The sequence below is a fragment of the Meriones unguiculatus genome, assembly GCF_030254825.1.
Source record: "Meriones unguiculatus strain TT.TT164.6M chromosome 13 unlocalized genomic scaffold, Bangor_MerUng_6.1 Chr13_unordered_Scaffold_33, whole genome shotgun sequence".
Classification (NCBI taxonomy): domain Eukaryota; kingdom Metazoa; phylum Chordata; class Mammalia; order Rodentia; family Muridae; genus Meriones; species Meriones unguiculatus.
In genome coordinates this window covers 3,973,014-3,989,126 of record NW_026843645.1, presented here as the reverse complement: position 1 = coordinate 3,989,126, position 16,113 = coordinate 3,973,014, and the positions used below count along the sequence as shown (strand labels likewise).

General features: G+C 38.0%; 1 long non-coding RNA gene across 2 annotated transcripts in view; it reads left to right on the top strand.

Annotated features, from left to right (window-relative positions):
• The window catches only part of LOC132650776 (uncharacterized), a 37,400-nt gene that overhangs the window by 17,430 nt on the left and 3,857 nt on the right, over positions 1-16,113 (top strand). Inside the window, exons 3-5 of one of the 2 annotated variants that reach the window (XR_009588894.1) lie at positions 4,189-4,317; positions 5,450-5,577; positions 5,940-6,052. This is a non-coding gene — a long non-coding RNA (uncharacterized LOC132650776). The remainder of the gene's footprint in view (positions 1-4,188; positions 4,318-5,449; positions 5,578-5,939; positions 6,053-16,113) is intronic. The other variant, XR_009588895.1, reaches the window with a different exon arrangement.

The window sequence follows — 16,113 nt, the reverse complement described above, 5'->3', positions numbered from 1 at the left end:
TTCCGGGACATGCAAGGCCACACAGAGAAACCCTGTCTCCAAAAACAAGGGCTTTACACTCACTGCCAGCTCTTTACACTCACAACTCTGGACATGTTCTAAGTCACATAGTATGACTTCCACTAGGCTATAAGAAAGTCTTGTTAGGCATGGTGGTGCACAGCTTAAATTCCAGCACTCAGAAAGCAGAGGCAGGTGGATCTCTGTGAGTTCGAGCCCATCCAGGTCTATAAAGAGAGTAGTGGACAGCCAGGGCAACACAGAGAAAGCCTGTCTCAGAAAAACAAAATAATAATAATAATAATAATAATAATAATAGTAATTTAAAATTAAAACAAAAAATCAGAGCCAGGCCTGCTGGCACACTGCTGTGTTCCTTTCATAAGGAAGGCACGTAATAGAGTTTATAGGAAAAATAGCAGATGGAAGAAAAATTTGAAACATTTTCTTTTTTTGTCTTTTTATTTTTTTCTCTTTTTTTAATTTTATTTTTCTTATTAGTTACATTTTGTTAAATTCTGTATCCCAGCAGTATCCCGCTCCCTCATTCCCTTCCCAGTTCCACCCTCCCTCCCTCATCTCTTCCCTGCCCCTTTCCAAGTTCAATGATAAGGGAGGACCTCCTTCCCTTTCATATGACTCCGTTTTGTCAAGTATTTTCAGGACTGGCTGCAAAGTCCTCCTCTGTAGCCTAACAGTACTGCTCCTTCTTTGTGGGGTGGGGAGGTCAAAGAGCCAGTCATTGAGTTCCTGTTAGAAATAGTCCTTGTTCCCCTTACTATAGGAGACCAATTGATTACTGAGCTATCACAGGTCACATACGAGCAGAGGTTCTAGGTTTTATCCACTCATGGTCTTTGGTTGAGTGTCCATCTCAGAAAAGACCCTGTGCCCAGATACGTTTGGTCCTTGTGGAGCTCCTATCCTTTCCACATCAAACTCCCCTTCTTTCATATGACTCCCTGCACTCTGCCGAAGGTTTGGTTATGAGTCTTAGTATCTACTTTGGGACACTGCTAGGTAGAGTCTTTCAGATGCCTTTTGCTGTAGATTCCTGTCATTCAATGCACATCCCATTTCTCTTTCTAAGTGAGGATTGATCATCTTCTCCCTTGTACACTTTCTTGATTATCTTCTTTAGGTGTGTAGATTTCATTATGTTTATCATATCTTGCAGGAACATCTTGTTATCTGTTAAATCCAATTTTTATGACCATAGAGGCTTGCAGCCTATTTTTTTTTATCCTAGAAGCTGCTGTTGCCCCTTTAAGAGCTGCCTGCTTATACAGAAGCCTTAAACATTTCTCAAAACCTGTTTTAGTCTATTTCAGCAGTAGCATCAATCTTAAGGTTGGGTACTATAGGGGCTGGCATCCCATATATAATCTCAAAGGGAATTAAACCTAGCTGGTAAGAGTAATTCCTAACCCTATAAAGGGAAATGGAGAGGAGCATCACTTAGTCAGTGCCAGGCTCCAAGGTCAATTTTGTTAAGGTCTCTTTTAATGTTCTGTTCATCCTTTCTACCTGTCCTGAGCTTTGGGGCCTATATGCATAATGCAATCTCCCATCTGCCCCAATAAACTTAGCTACATTCTGACTTACCTTGGACACAAATGCTGGCCTACTCTTTCCTGTTTCTGTACATCTTGGCCAAATTAGTGGGCTGTGCTGTGATCACCTTGAGACCTGCCAACAGAGCCTGATAGTAGACTAGGAGACGTTCCCTACCTGTAGTCGTGTTGTAATCCCAATTGGGCCTCTTATAGGGAAAGTAATCATCAATATGGGATTTGTAGTTGGAACTCCTGTAGTGACTGGGACATTTTCGTGCACCTCTGACATAATACATCCCGCTCCTCTTGGTAAACAAGAAATGTAAAAGCTGCTGGCAATCGTCCTGGGTGGGCTGGTGGGTAAAAAGCAGAGAACTTGGCATTCTGAGTTCTCCAGTTAAACCTGTGATATGGCAAAAGGCCAATAATGATGAGACAGATTGCCATTAGCATCTGGAGGGTCCCATGGCCCATAAAGGAAGGACTGTAGAATCTGCCTCTGGTTCCCCAGAGGGAGAAGCTGCATGAAGGCTCTGGGTCCTTGGTGCTGGGCCAGATGGTGGTTCCAACCTGGATAAAGGAGCTGGAGTTGGTTGAGGAGTGGGAGGAAGAGGGGGTGAAAAAATTATTTCCATGGGAGTCCCATGCTGTAAAACAGATTAAGGGGGTCTATGGAGCCAGGGCAGTGGACTCTGGTTTTGGAAAGCCTGTGGAAGGAGGACTGTTAGTGGGTGTCATAAAAGGCTTAATCTATGGAGGCAGATGAATAACTACATCTTTCCAAACTACAATATGGGGCACTTGGTCTGGGTGCCTGCATGCTTTCTGAAAGACTATTTCCAATCTTAAGGCCAGTGGGAATGTGGAAAGTTCCTTCTGGCAACCAGCTCACATTGAATGTGAGCCATTCTGAGCTGCAAAAAAGTCATTTTTTTTTCTTTTCTCACATCAACTGAAAGACAGTGAGCTCTAGTTTTAACCTCTCCAAAATGAGTCAGAACCAAGTCAAGAGGTTTGGAGGTATTCCGTCCCATATCATCAGTCAGTCTATTCGTCAAGAGAATTCAGGAGAGCGCAAAAAAAGTAAAGAGAACAATTTCAACAAACAGTAAATCACTCATACACACAAAAAAAGAACCGGCTGTCTCAGACAAAAACGAAACCAAACCAACTTACAGCCTATACCTGGGCTAACATCACAGGACAAAACTAAAATCATAGAAACAAAAACAGCTGCAGTTTTAAACAAAAGTAAAAGCAAGTACTCTCAAGTAGACGCAAAACCACAAACAATTAATCACAAAAATTAAACAGTTACCTCCAGGCAAAACACCAAGTGAAAACAACCAAACAATCACACACAGAAACCAAGTAACACTGAAAACCTGGACTTCTCTGCCACAGAAGTTCCAGAAAACCGATCCTCACTCCAGTTCCCCTATCCCAGGAGTTCCGAGGAGGTAAAAACGGATTCTCACTCCAGTCCCCCTATCCCAGAGGTCCCAAGGAGGCAGAAACTCCAGGGCAACAAAACATCTTTTGAAGCCCCCACAGCCTAGGCCCGGACACCTCTGTCATACCTAATCTGGCTGCTCCCATAAGCACCTCCAGGCTTTTCAGGATAAGAAACAAAGAATAAAGGCAAACAAACATTTAAAGCGGATGGACAACATAGAACACATTTACCCATGGGATTAAGCTCTCCGGGCCAGGATTCCTAGAGTTCTTGAGGTATCCTGGATGGATGAGCCCCCAAATGTTATGCCAGGTTCACGGGACCCTCAGAGACGACAAGGAAATGACTCAATGTAATTGCAAGAGAGCTTTCTTATGAGATCGATCGAACTCGGGACCCAAGTCTCACTAGCGCAGCAGTAGAGAAGTGGGACCCTGAGCTCTGAGTAAACAGAATTTTTAAAGGGAAAGTCTGTGAGCCAGGGGTTTCCATGGCAGCAAGCAGGGGGGCACAAGCCTTGGTGTTACAGAATTGGGTGAAGTTTAGCAGGGAAGGGTGACCTTTTCTGAGGCACACAATCACAATGGCTAAGGCATATAATCACAGTGGCTATTTTTCTAAACCATATCTGAAACATTGGGGAGAATTTTCCCACCCAATTCTCAACTGATTCCCATTGATTATTGCCAGGGAGTTTGTCTCTATTTTCTATGAAGCATTTATTCTGTTATATTTCCTGGAGGCTGTTGCTAGGAGAGTTAACTTTGTTTTCTACCAGGTGTACATTCTGTGATATTTTCTGGTGCCTGAATTCAGTTCCCAGTCAAGATCTTTATTTCAAAATGGAGTTATATTCAGGCTATCTTAAGCTCTTCAGTTACTGTTTGGCTTTGACTGAAGTTTGGATGAAGGACTTCCCAACTATGAGGTAGAGATGAATGCACTGGACCCTGAGTGTGTAACATAAATAAATAACCTATATCATGGAAAATGAACAGGTGCCCTGGGAGAGTGGAAGATTGTATTTTAAATCATTTCCAAGATGAGGGTGTTGCAGGATATTTGATCCCAATGTGATCCCTTAGATTGTGAACTGTAAAAGCCTGTGCTTTGTTTGGTATGGGTGAGCCCTAACACAAACCTTAATTCCAAGAACTTTCTGTTTATTCTAAACAGGTGATTATGGTATGGTTCTGTCAGCCCTGGAACATACCTTTAATTCAAAAGCTTTCTGTGCACAGGAGTAAATAATGTTAACCCTTGGTCAAGAGGCAAAGCAAGAAGCCTGCTGACAAGGATTAAAGAGTAAGTGGAACTTTCAGCTGAAATGTATTTAAGACAGAATGTAAAAGTGGAAGGAGTTTTAGCATGGTAGATTTTGGGCTTTTTGAGCTTTGAGCTAGAAAGCCTTTGGCCTTGGGTTCCTTTGGCCTATCCCTCCCCCTGAGCTGTCATCTGAACTGGTGAGGTTTTGGGGCTTTTTACTCTTGGAGTTGAGGTGAGTAGGATGGTCAGATGGGTACTTTCTCTGCCTCTCTGCACTAGAAGGTTTTAAAATAGAATAATTGGGATTTTCATTCTTTTATAACAACGCTAGGGTTCTGTGTGCTCATAGGGGTTAGGGCAAAGCTAGAATGCCTCTGCTATCAGCATCATTTGATCTTTGATCCACTGGTAGAGGAGCTACTACTGTCCTGAGACTCAGCTGTATAGTTCAAGCTAATGAGGGACTCTGGGTAGGCCTAGCAGTCAGGAGCAATAGTGGGAGGTAGTTTATGGGTTTGTTCTGGGATTTTCCTCTGATGTAGCTCTAAAGAGCTGTGAATGAGACCAGAAGCCAAGTCATGCTGAGTGTGGGGCCATTGTCCCCAGGCCAGGAATAGCAGGCTGCTGAGCTATCACAGCCTGATCTGCTTTGGTCGAGATGGACTGTGGTTCAGACTGTGGTTCAGGCGGTGGTTCCGTTTGTCTCCATGTGATGATCTTGTCAGAGACCCGTGGCCTCTGACCCTTCCTGAAAGTTGATTGTCTAGAGAAGTGAGGATTTTGTGGCCTGGGCAGTAGAAATTTGTGGTGCTTATAATATCAGGCATTGGTTGGAAAACTGAAAGTCTCATTTCTAGAAATGATGAATGTTGTATTCCACATACACCTTTGTGTAACAAATCGTTTTGAAACTGGAAGAAAAGAGGTGGTGGTGGTCATCTTTCAGCAATACTTGATTATGTTTTTTTAACCTTTCAACTTCCACCAGTCACAATGGCGTGGTTTAGGGAAATTCAATTCCAGGGTACAAAAGGAATTTCCATGATGCAGAATTTTGTCAGGTGTGCCTGGTTTTAAATAAGTGGATGGGGCAGATTCCACATCTTGTGACATAATTCATGCAGCAGGAAACAGATACTAAATTATTCTCCAACATTTTTTTGTGTGTGAGTGTCCAAAAGGGCTGGGCTGTGCCTGAACCCACAAGGGGACATGAGGGACTGCAAGCCATAACCCATGTTTATGATCACCTCCATTTTCCAAGAGACTTCCAGAGAAGAAGGACTCTCTGTAAAGGAGGTTAGTAGTAGCTGGAGGGTCAGAAATATAATAGTTTAGGTTTCACTTTGTGTTTGTCTTATAACAGTTGTGAAATCTGTGTTTATTTAATTTGTATTAATTAGAAAATCAAAGGTATCTCTGGTCCAGTGGACATTTTTCATGTTAGAGTTTCCTTATGTCTTTTCATGTAAACTTGACTATATTTTAGGCTTATGTTTTTGGCTTTTTCTCGCACCCTCTCATTCTTTCACAAACACTGTACAAATTCTTGATTATTGAAGTTTGTGGTAAGTACAGAAGTCACATCATGCCAAAAGATTATGAGATTCGTGACAATAGAATCATCCCTTATTTTTCTGTTTTCCTCTGTTTCATACCAGGTGGCTTTTTTGATATGAGATTGAGATTTTTGGATTGTTCTTTAGCAATTAGATAAAGACAATTTGTATTCATGTCTGTAGAAGGCAGAAGAGACGACATGAAGGTGATGAAGGTGAGTGATACCAGTTGGCCAGTTTATTCCTTCTCTTTTGACATTTTTGTTTGGTGATCTGTCATTTTCTTCAGAAGTTTCATGTGTCCAGTGGTCTCCATATTCTTTAGTTGGATGATTTTATTCTCCTGAAAAGATTAAATCAAAACTCTGCCCCAACCCTATTTCAGGGGTGAGTTTTGTAGCTTTTTAGGCATGTTATATCTTTTATTGGGCAAAATGTTTTTTTTGGAAATAGAAAATTAAAGTTAAAAAAATCATAAAGTTTACAAATATAGCTTAAAGTGTATTTATTTCTAGATAATAAAGGGCATTCACTTTGATTTTCAGCCTGCCTTTTACAAGCAGCTTTTAAATAAAATCACTGTAAATCATATGTGCCTGCCTCTTCCTCCCAGGTGGTATATAAAAGGCATGTGCCTCCCAAATGCTGGGATTAAGGCTATGAACCACCAACACCCTGTCATTGTAACTCCTGAATTTAGAAAACAACTAAGTAATAGAGAACTGCTTGTCTCTGCTGGAATTAAATGCATGGTGTATCACCATGCTGCTCAAATATGTTATATTCACTCCAAATTATTCCAACTCAAACAAGTTTATACCTTTGAATTTACTTTAAACATTTTAAACCTCTTAACTGTTTTTAATATAAAACAACAAAAGCAGCTTTTTATATTTAAGAAGAAAACTTTAGTATTTATTAAGTTAGTTTGGAGTGAATGAGCACACTGTCTGATGAACAGTTTCCTCTGCTTATTCAGGAGATCTCTACAATTCGAATCTAATCATTATCAATTTTGATAGGATCCACCTTTCTTTTTCTGTGGAAACATTCTGTTTTACCAGTGAAGACACAGTTCAGTAGTTTCTAACTGTCTACTCCTTTTACTTATGTTTACTTCGTTTTGTTCTAGAGTATTAAGGTGTGCTGTTAAGTTGCTACTAAGAGATCTTTCTGATTATTTTTCTGAATGTACTTAGTGGTATGAACTGTCTTCTGGTCAACACTTCCATTGTATACTATGAGTTTTGATATGTTGTGTATTTATTTCATTGACTTTTAGAAAGTCTTTAATTTCTTTCTTTATTTCAGTTTTGATCCATTTTTTATTCAGTAGAGAGTTGTTCAATTTCTATGAGTTTGTAAGCTTTCTATTGTTTTTGTTATTGGTGATGTGCTGCTTTAAACCTTAGTGGTCTGATAGGATATACAAGGCTGTTGCAAGTTTCTTCTATCTTTTGAGACTTCCACTGTTCAAGTATATCATCAGTTTTGGAGAACATTATATGAGTTGCTGAGAAGACGGAACAATCTTTTGTGCTTGGGTGGATGTTCTATAAACATCATTTGAGTATATTTAGTTTTTTGATGTTAGTTAGCTGGAGCATTTCTCTGTTCAGTTTGGTCAGGGGGACCTGTCCATTGGTGAGAGTTATATATTGAAGCCTTCCCCTATCAGTTTATGAGGACCAGGATGTGATGCAAGCTGCAGAAGGGTTTCTTTTATAACTTGGGTGCTCTTATATTTGGGACATAGATGTTAAGTATTGATATGTTATATTGCTGGTTGTTTTATTTTAATATGTCATATTTTTTGCCATCTTTTGTTTAGTTGTTTTTGAAGTCTGTTTTGTTAGATATTAAAATTGCTATACAAGCTTGATTCTCTAGTCCATTTATTTGGAATATCTTTTCCAACACTTTACCTTGAGATAATATCTATCTTGATGTGAAGCTGTGTTTGATGTATTTAGGAGGGTGGATTCTGTTTTATCATCCATTTTGTGAGCCTGTGTCTTTTTATTGGTGAATTTGGGTCATTGTTATTAAGAGATATCATTGAACAGTGATTGTTATTTTGGTTGTGGTGGTGGTTTTAGCACCTTGAGTGGGGCTGTATTTATAGATACATATTATTTAAAATTGACCTTTTTATGGAACATCTTATTTTCCCCATTTGGTGATTGAAAGTTTCTGGGCATAGTTAGTAATTTGTGTTGGCTTCTGTAGTTTTTTTAGAATTAGAAGCATTCTGTCTAAGCTCTTCAACTTCTAGCATTTTTACTGAGAATACAGGATTAATTCTAATAGATCTGCCTTTTTTTTCTTTTTTGGTTGGTTTTTGTTTGTTTTGGTTTGTCTGATTGGTTGATTAGTTTGGTTTGTTTTCATTTGCAGCTTTTCATATTCTTTCTTTGATCTGTATATTTAGCATTTTGATTATTCTCTGTTAAGAGGACTTTCTTTTCTGGTCCAGTGTCTTTGGTATTTTGTATGCTTCTTGTGCCTTGATAGACATCTTCTTCTTTAGGTTAAGAAATTTTTCTTGTACGACTTTGTTGAAAATGTGTTCTGGACCTTTGATCTCATCCTTCTTCTTCTAATCTGATTATCAGCATGTTTTGTGGTGTCATAATGTCCCAGAGTTCCTGGATGTTTCCTGAAAGTTTGAATGTAGACCAGGCAGGTTTTGAACTTACAGCTCTAACTCCAGTTGAGTGTTGGGCTTAAATCTAGGCCAACATACCTGGCATCAACATCACCAGCATTAGGTGCTGAGCATGGAATATAGAGTTTTAGGTATTTATTTTGTTTTGTTTTGTATATGTAAGCATAGGTTATTGTGTTGATCTTCATCAACATCTTGCATTTGAAATTTGGCAGGGAGTATATTTAATTTCTTAGGATGCCATTTATTCATGACAGTAACACTATCTTAGCTTTCCGAGTCATTGAATTGTAGGTGTGTGACACTCTTAATACCTGTTGTATTTGTTTGTTTTTTTTTTTTTTAGTTTGTTTGCTTTATTCACATTTAATTCATTTTTAATTTAAATTTGTTTTTTTTTTTTTTAATTCTCTGACATGAACTCATGTCTTTGATCACCTCCTCTGGGTGGTGCAGGATTGGAAGGCCACAGAGGAAAATGATGCAGCCATCCTTGATGAGACCTGATAAGCTAGAAGGGAAGGAATTCCTCCCCAATTAGGAGACTAGAGAAAGGGCATAGGGGCAGAAGAAGGAGGGTCGTTGGGACTGGGAGGAGATGAGGGAGGGGGCTATGGCAAGGATACAAAGTGAACACATTGTAATAAAAAATTAATTAAATTAAAAAATACTTTATCCACTTAACATCCCAATTATAATCTCCCTTGACTCTTCCTTGTCTCACCCTCCATTCTTCTTTCCTCCTTATCCCACTTCCTATATCTCAGATACAGGGAATCCTCCTCTCCTACTATCTGAACCCAACCTATCAAGTCTCACTAGGACTTCCTGCATCCTCTTCCTCTGTGGCGTAGCAATGCCCCCTCCACCAAGGGGAAATGATCAATTAGCAGACAACAGATTCCATGTCAGAGCCAGCACCTTCTCCCCTTACTATGGATCCCACATGGAGACTGAGCTCCCTATCATCATCATTTGAGCGGAAGTCTGGGTCCTCTTCATGAATGGTCTTTGGTGGGTACATCAGTCTCTCCGAGTCCCATGGGCCCAGATTTGTTGTCCTGGTTGGTCTTCTTATGGAGGTCCTGACAGTTCTGGGTCTTTCTACATTCTATCCCCCCACTCTATCCTGTGATTCCTTGTGCTCTACCCAAAGTTTGAAAGTGAGTCTTAGCATCTGCTTCCAACCCCTGCTGGGTAGAGTCTTTCAGAGAATATGTATGTTAGGCTCTCATCTCATCCTATTCCCTCTCCACTGTCACTTCTGGTGTTGATTCTATTTGCCCTTTTGAACAACAATTGACCATCCTCCATAGGGTCCTCTTTTTATTTAGCTCCTTTAGGCCTGTGGCTTGTAGTATGTTTATCCTGTATTATGGCTATTATCCACTTACAAATGAGTATATATCATGCATGTCTTTCTGGTTTTGGAATAACTCACTTAGGATGATCATTTCTAGTTCCATCTACTTGCCTGAAAATTTTATAATTTCCTTTATTTTGTAAATACCCGAGGTGCATTCCATTGTGTAAATGTACCACAATTTCTGTAAAACAATGGTTTGGTTGAGAGACATGTTGTTTGTTTCCCTGTTATGGCTATTATGAATATAGATGCTATGAACACAGTTGAGTGAATATATTTGTTGAATGGTGGAGCATCTTTTTGATATATGCCCAGGAATGGTAGAGCTGGGTCTTGAAGTAACACTATTTTCAATGTCTGAGAAAGCATCAGATTGATTTCTAAAGTGGTTGTATAAGTTTGCACTCCCACCAGCAATGGAGGAGTATTCGTCTTTCTCCACATTCTCATTAGCTTGCTGTCACTTCACGTTTTGACCTTAGCCATGATGAGTTTAAGATGGAATGTCATTTGCATTTCCATGATGACTACAGATATTGAGCATTTAATGTCCACCATTTGATATTCTTCTGTGGAGAAATCTCTGTTTAGTTCTGTACCCCAGTTTTAAATTGGATTATTTGGATTGTTGGAGTTTAATTTCCTGAGCTCTTTATATATATTGTTTATTAGCTCTTTCTGTTGTATGTAGGGTTGGTGGAGATCTTTTGTCAGGCTGTAGGCGGTCATCTTGTTCTACTGACAGAGTTCTTTGCTTCATAAAAGCTTTTTTCTTTCATGAGATCCTATTTGTTAATTCTTGATCTTCGAGCCAGTGTTCTTGGTGTTCTGTTAAGGAAGTTACCTTCTATGCCAATGAGATCAAGCTCTTTCCCAATTTTTCTTCTAACAGATTTAGTGTATCTGGTTTTAGGTTGAGGTCTTTGAACAACTTAGACTGTAGTTTGATGCAGGGTGATAAATATGGATCTATTTTCATTTTTCTACATGTAGACATCCAGTTAGACCAGCACCATTTGTTGAAGATGCTGTCATTTTTCCATTGCATGGTTTTGGATTTTTTGTCAAAAATCAAGTGGCCATAGGTGTGTGGGTTCTTTTATGGGTCTTCACTTCAATTCCATTCATCCACCATTCTGTTTTTATCAGAGTACTGTGCAGTTTTTATTACTATTGTTTTATAGTAGAGCTTGAGATCAGGGATGGTGATACCTAATGAAGATCTGTCTTTGAACATGATTGTTTTAGCTATTCTGGCTTTTTATTTTTCCATATGAAGCTGGGAATGATATTTTCAAATTCCTTAAGGAATTGTATTGATATTTTGATGGGAATATCATTGAATCTGTAGATTGTTTTTGGTACGATGGCAATTTTTACTATGTTGATCCTACTGATCCATGAGGATGAGAGATATTTCTATCTTCTGGTATCTTTTTCAAATTTTTTCTTCAGAGGCTGGAAGATTTTGGGTTTTTTGGTTGTTGTTGTTGTTCATATAGGTTTTTTACTGGCTTGTTGAGGATAACACCAAAATACATTATGTTTTTTTTTTCCTGGCTATTGTGAAGGGTGTTATTTTCCTAAGTTTTTCTCAGTTCATTTATCTTTTGCATACAGGAATGTATTTTGTTGAGTTTTTTTTTTTTAGTTAACTTTATATCCAGCCACTTTGCTGAAGTGTTTTTCAACTGTAGGAGTTCCCTACAGTAGAATTTTTGGGGTCATTTTTGTATATTGCCATATCATCTGTGAATAGATATACTTTGACTTCTTCCTTATCAATTTGTATCCCCTTAATCTCCTTTAGTTGTCTTATTGCCCTAGATAGGACTTCGAGTACTGTATTGAAGAGATTTGGAGAGAGTGTGTAGCCTTGTATTGTCCCCAAGTCCAGTGGAATTGACTTAACATTCTTTTCATTTAGTTTGATGTTAGCTATATACTATTCTGTATATATTCTGTATACTGTCTTTACTATTTTTAGATATGTGCCTTTGTCCCTGGTCTCTCCAAGACTTTAAACAAGAATAACTGTTGGATATTGTCAAATGCTTTTTAAGCATCTAAGAAAATGGTCTTTTTTTGAATTTGTATATACGGTGGATTATATTGATGGATTCCATATACTTAACCACCCTTGCATGCCTGGGATGAAGCCTACTTGGTCATTGTGGATGATATTTTTGATATGTTCTTGGTTTTGGTTTGCAAGTATTTTATTGAGCATTTTACATCATTGTTCATAAAAGAGATTGGTCTGAAGTTCTCTTTCTTTTTGGGGATCTTTGTGGATTTATCAATGTGACTGTGGTCTTACAAAAGGAATTTGGTCATGTTGCATCCATTTCTATTTTGTGAAATAATTTGGAGAATATCATTATTTGCTCTTTGAAGGAACTGTAGAATTCTGCTCTGAAATCATCTGGCCTTGGCTTTTTTTTTTTTTTTTTTGGTTGGGAGTATTTTGATGGCTACCTCTATTGCCTTAGGCATTATAAGACTATTTAATATCTTTACCTGATGTTGATTCAACTTTGGTATGTGGAATCTAAAGAGAATTGTATATTTCATATAGATTTTCAAATTTTGGGGCATATAGGCTTTTGACATAAGAGTTAATGGTTCTTTGGATTTTCTCAATGACTGTTATATCTTTTTTCTTTCAGACTTTGTTGATTTGGATAGTGTCTTTCTGCAATTTACTTAGTTTGGCTAAGAATTTGTCTGTGTTTTTTTTTTTATTTTTTCAAAGAACTAGCTCTTGGTTTCGTTGATTCTTTGAATTATTATCTTTGTTTCTAATTTGTTGATATCAGCCCTGAATTTGGTTTTTCCTAGTTGTCTGCTCTTGCTGGGTGTGTCTGCTTCTTTTTTCTTAGGTTTTTCAGGTATGCCATTAAGTTGCTTGTATGGGATGTCTCCAATAGCTTATGATGGCCTTTGTTGCTATTCAAACTCCTCTTCGGACTGCTTTCATTGCATCCCATATGAAGTTGAGAAATCTTCTATCAAGGTTTGTAAAGTATTCTGTTGGTATTTTGATGGAAATTTCATTGAATCTGTAGCTTGCTTTTGGTAAGATGTCCATTTTTACTATGTTAACCCTGCCAAGCCATGAGTATTGGAGATAGTTACATATTCTGATATCTTCTTCTAATTCTTTCTTCAGAGACTTGAAGTTTTTTTTTTTTTTTTTCATACAAGTCTTTGACTTGCTTGGATATGGTCACACCAAGGTACTTTATGTCCTTTGTGGCTACTTTGAAGGGTGTTGTTTCCCTAATTTCTTTCTCAGCCCTTTTGTCTTTTGTATACAGGAGGGCTACTGATTTTTTTGAGTTAATTTTGTATCCAGCCACTTTGCTGATGGTGTTTATCATCTGTAGGAGTTCCCTGGTAGAAGTTTTGGAGTTACTCAGGTATACTATCATATAATCTGCAAATAGTGATACTTTGACCTCTTCCTTTCCAATTTGTATCCTTTTGGTCTCCTTTAATTTTCTTCTTGTTCTAGCAAGGACGTCAAGAACTATGTTGAAGAGATATGGAGAGAGTGAGCAGCCTTGCCTTGTCCATGAATTCAGTGGGATTGCTGTAAGTTTCTCTCCGTTTAGTTTGATGTTGGCTACAGGCTTGCTGTATATTGCTTTTACTATGTTTAGGTATGTGCCTTGTATCCCTGATCTCTCCAATAGTTTAAACATGAATGGCTGCTGGATTTTTTCAAATGCTTTTTCAGCATCTAAGGAGATTATCATGTGTTTTTTTTTCTTTCAATTTTTTTAATATTGTGGATCACATTGATGGATTTTTGTATAGTGAACCACCCCTGCATACCTGGCATGGTCATAGTAGATGATATATTTGATGTGTTCTTGTATTGGGTTGGCAAAGTATTTTGTTGAGTATTTTTGCATCAATGTTCATAAGGGAGATTGGCCTGAAATTCTCTTTCTTTGTTGGGTCTTTGTGAGGTTTAGGTTACAAGGTGACTGTGGCTTCAATGAATAAGTTTCGTAGTTCCTTCTGTTCCTATTTTGTGGAATAAATTGAAGATAGCTGGAGTTACCTCTTCTTTGAAGGTGTGGTAGAATTCTGCACTGAAATCATCTGGTCCTGAGCTTTTTGTGGATTGCAGTCTTTTGAGAAATGCTATTTCCTTAGTGGATAAAGGACTATTTATTGATTTACCTGGTCTTGATTCAGCTTTGGTAAGTGTAATTGATTAAGAAAATTGTCCATTTCATTTAGATTTTCAAATTTTGTGGCATATAGACTTTTGAAGTAAGTCCTAAAGATTGTTTGGATTTCCTTAGTGTCTTTTGTTTTGTCCCGTTTTCATTTCTGATTTTGTTAATTTGGATAATCTCTCTCTGCTTTTAGTTAGTTTGGCTAAGGGTTTGTCTATCTTGTTAATTTTCTCAAAGAACCAGGTCTTGGTTTCATTGATTCTTTGAAATGTTTTATTTGTTTCTAATTTATTGATTTCAGTCTTGAGTTTGATTATTTCCAAGTGTCTATTCTTTTTTGGTGTGTCTGCTTCTTTTCTTCTAGGGCCTTTAGATGAGCTATTAAGTTGATTGTGTGAGATGTTACAAATTTCTTCTTGAAGGCACTTAGTGCTATGAACTTTCCTCCTAGCACTGCTTTCATTGTCTCCCATAAGTTTGGTTGTGTTGTGTCTTCATTTCCATTGAATTCTAGGAAGACTTTAATTTCTTTCTTTATTTCTTCCCTGACCCAGCTGTCATTTAGTAGTGAGTTGTTCAGTTTCCATGTGAGTGTAGGCTTTTTGCTATTTCTGTTGTTGTTGAGGTCCAGCTTTATTCCATGGTGATCAGACAAGATACAAGGGATTCTTTCAATCTTCTTGTATCTGTTGAGGCTTGCTTTGTGACCCACTATATGGTCTATTTTGGAGAAGGTTCCATGAGGTGCTGAGAAGAAGGTAAATTCTTTTGTCTTTGGGTGTAAGATTCTGTAGATATCTGTTAGGTCCATTTGATACATGACCTCTATTAGAGATATTGTTTCTTTGTTTAATTTTTGTTGTTTACCTGTCCTTTGTTGAGAGTGGGGTGTTGAAGTTTCCCAGTAGTAATGTATGGGGATTTGTGTGCGGTTTAGGTTTCTTTTACAAACGTGGGTACCTTTGTATTTGGAGCATAGATGTTAAGAATTGTGATTTCTTCTTGGCGGAGTTTTCCTTTGATGAGTATGAAATGACCTTCCTCATGTCTTTTGATTAATTTTGATTGAAAATCTACTTTATTAGATATTAAAATGGCTACTCCTGCATGTTTCTTGGGTCCATTTGCTTGGAACCTTCCACCTTTTTACTCTCAGGTAATGTCTATCTTTTTGACTTAGATGTGTTTCTTGTATGCAACAGATTGTTGGGTCTTGTTTACATATCCATTCTGTTAGTCTGTGTCTTTATTGGAGTGTTAAGTCCATTGATGTTGAGGGAAATTAATGACCAGTGGCTGTTAGCTCCTTTTATTTTGATGTTGCTTGTGGTAGTGTGTTTGTGTGCTTGGTTACTTTTAGTTTTGCTATAGTGACATTTCTTTCCTGTGTTTTCCTGAATGTAGTTAGCTTTCCTGGGTTGTAGTTTTCCTTCTAGGAGCTTCTGTACCTCTGGATTTGTGGGTAGGTATTGTTTAAATTTGTTTTTGTCATTAAATATCTTGTTTGCTCCATCTATGATGAGTGAGACTTTTGCTGGGTATAGTAGCCTGGGTGGTCATCTGTGTTCTCTTAGGGTCTGCATGATATCTGTTCAGGCCCTTCTGGCTTTCATAGTCTCTGATGAAAAGTCAGGTGTGATAATGATTGGTTTGCCATTATATGTTACTTGGCCTTTTCCCTTTGCAGCTTTTAGTATTTTTTCTTTGTTCTGTATACTTACTGTTTATTATGTGGTGGGAGGATTTTCTATTCTGGTCTAATTTATTTGGTGTTCTGTAGGCTTCTTGTATTCTTATAGGCCTCTCTTTTAAGTTGGGAAAATTTTCTTCTATGATTTTGTTGAAAATATTGTCTGGGCCTTGGAGGAGGAAATCTTCTTTTTCCTCTATTCCTATTATTTTTAGGTTTTGCTTTTCATGTTGTCTTGGATTTCTTGGATGGTCTGTGTCAGGAATTTTTTAGATTTAACATTTTCTTTGATAGCTACATCTATTTCTTCCATTGTGTCTTCCACACCTAAGATTCTTTCTTCCATCTCTCATAGTCTA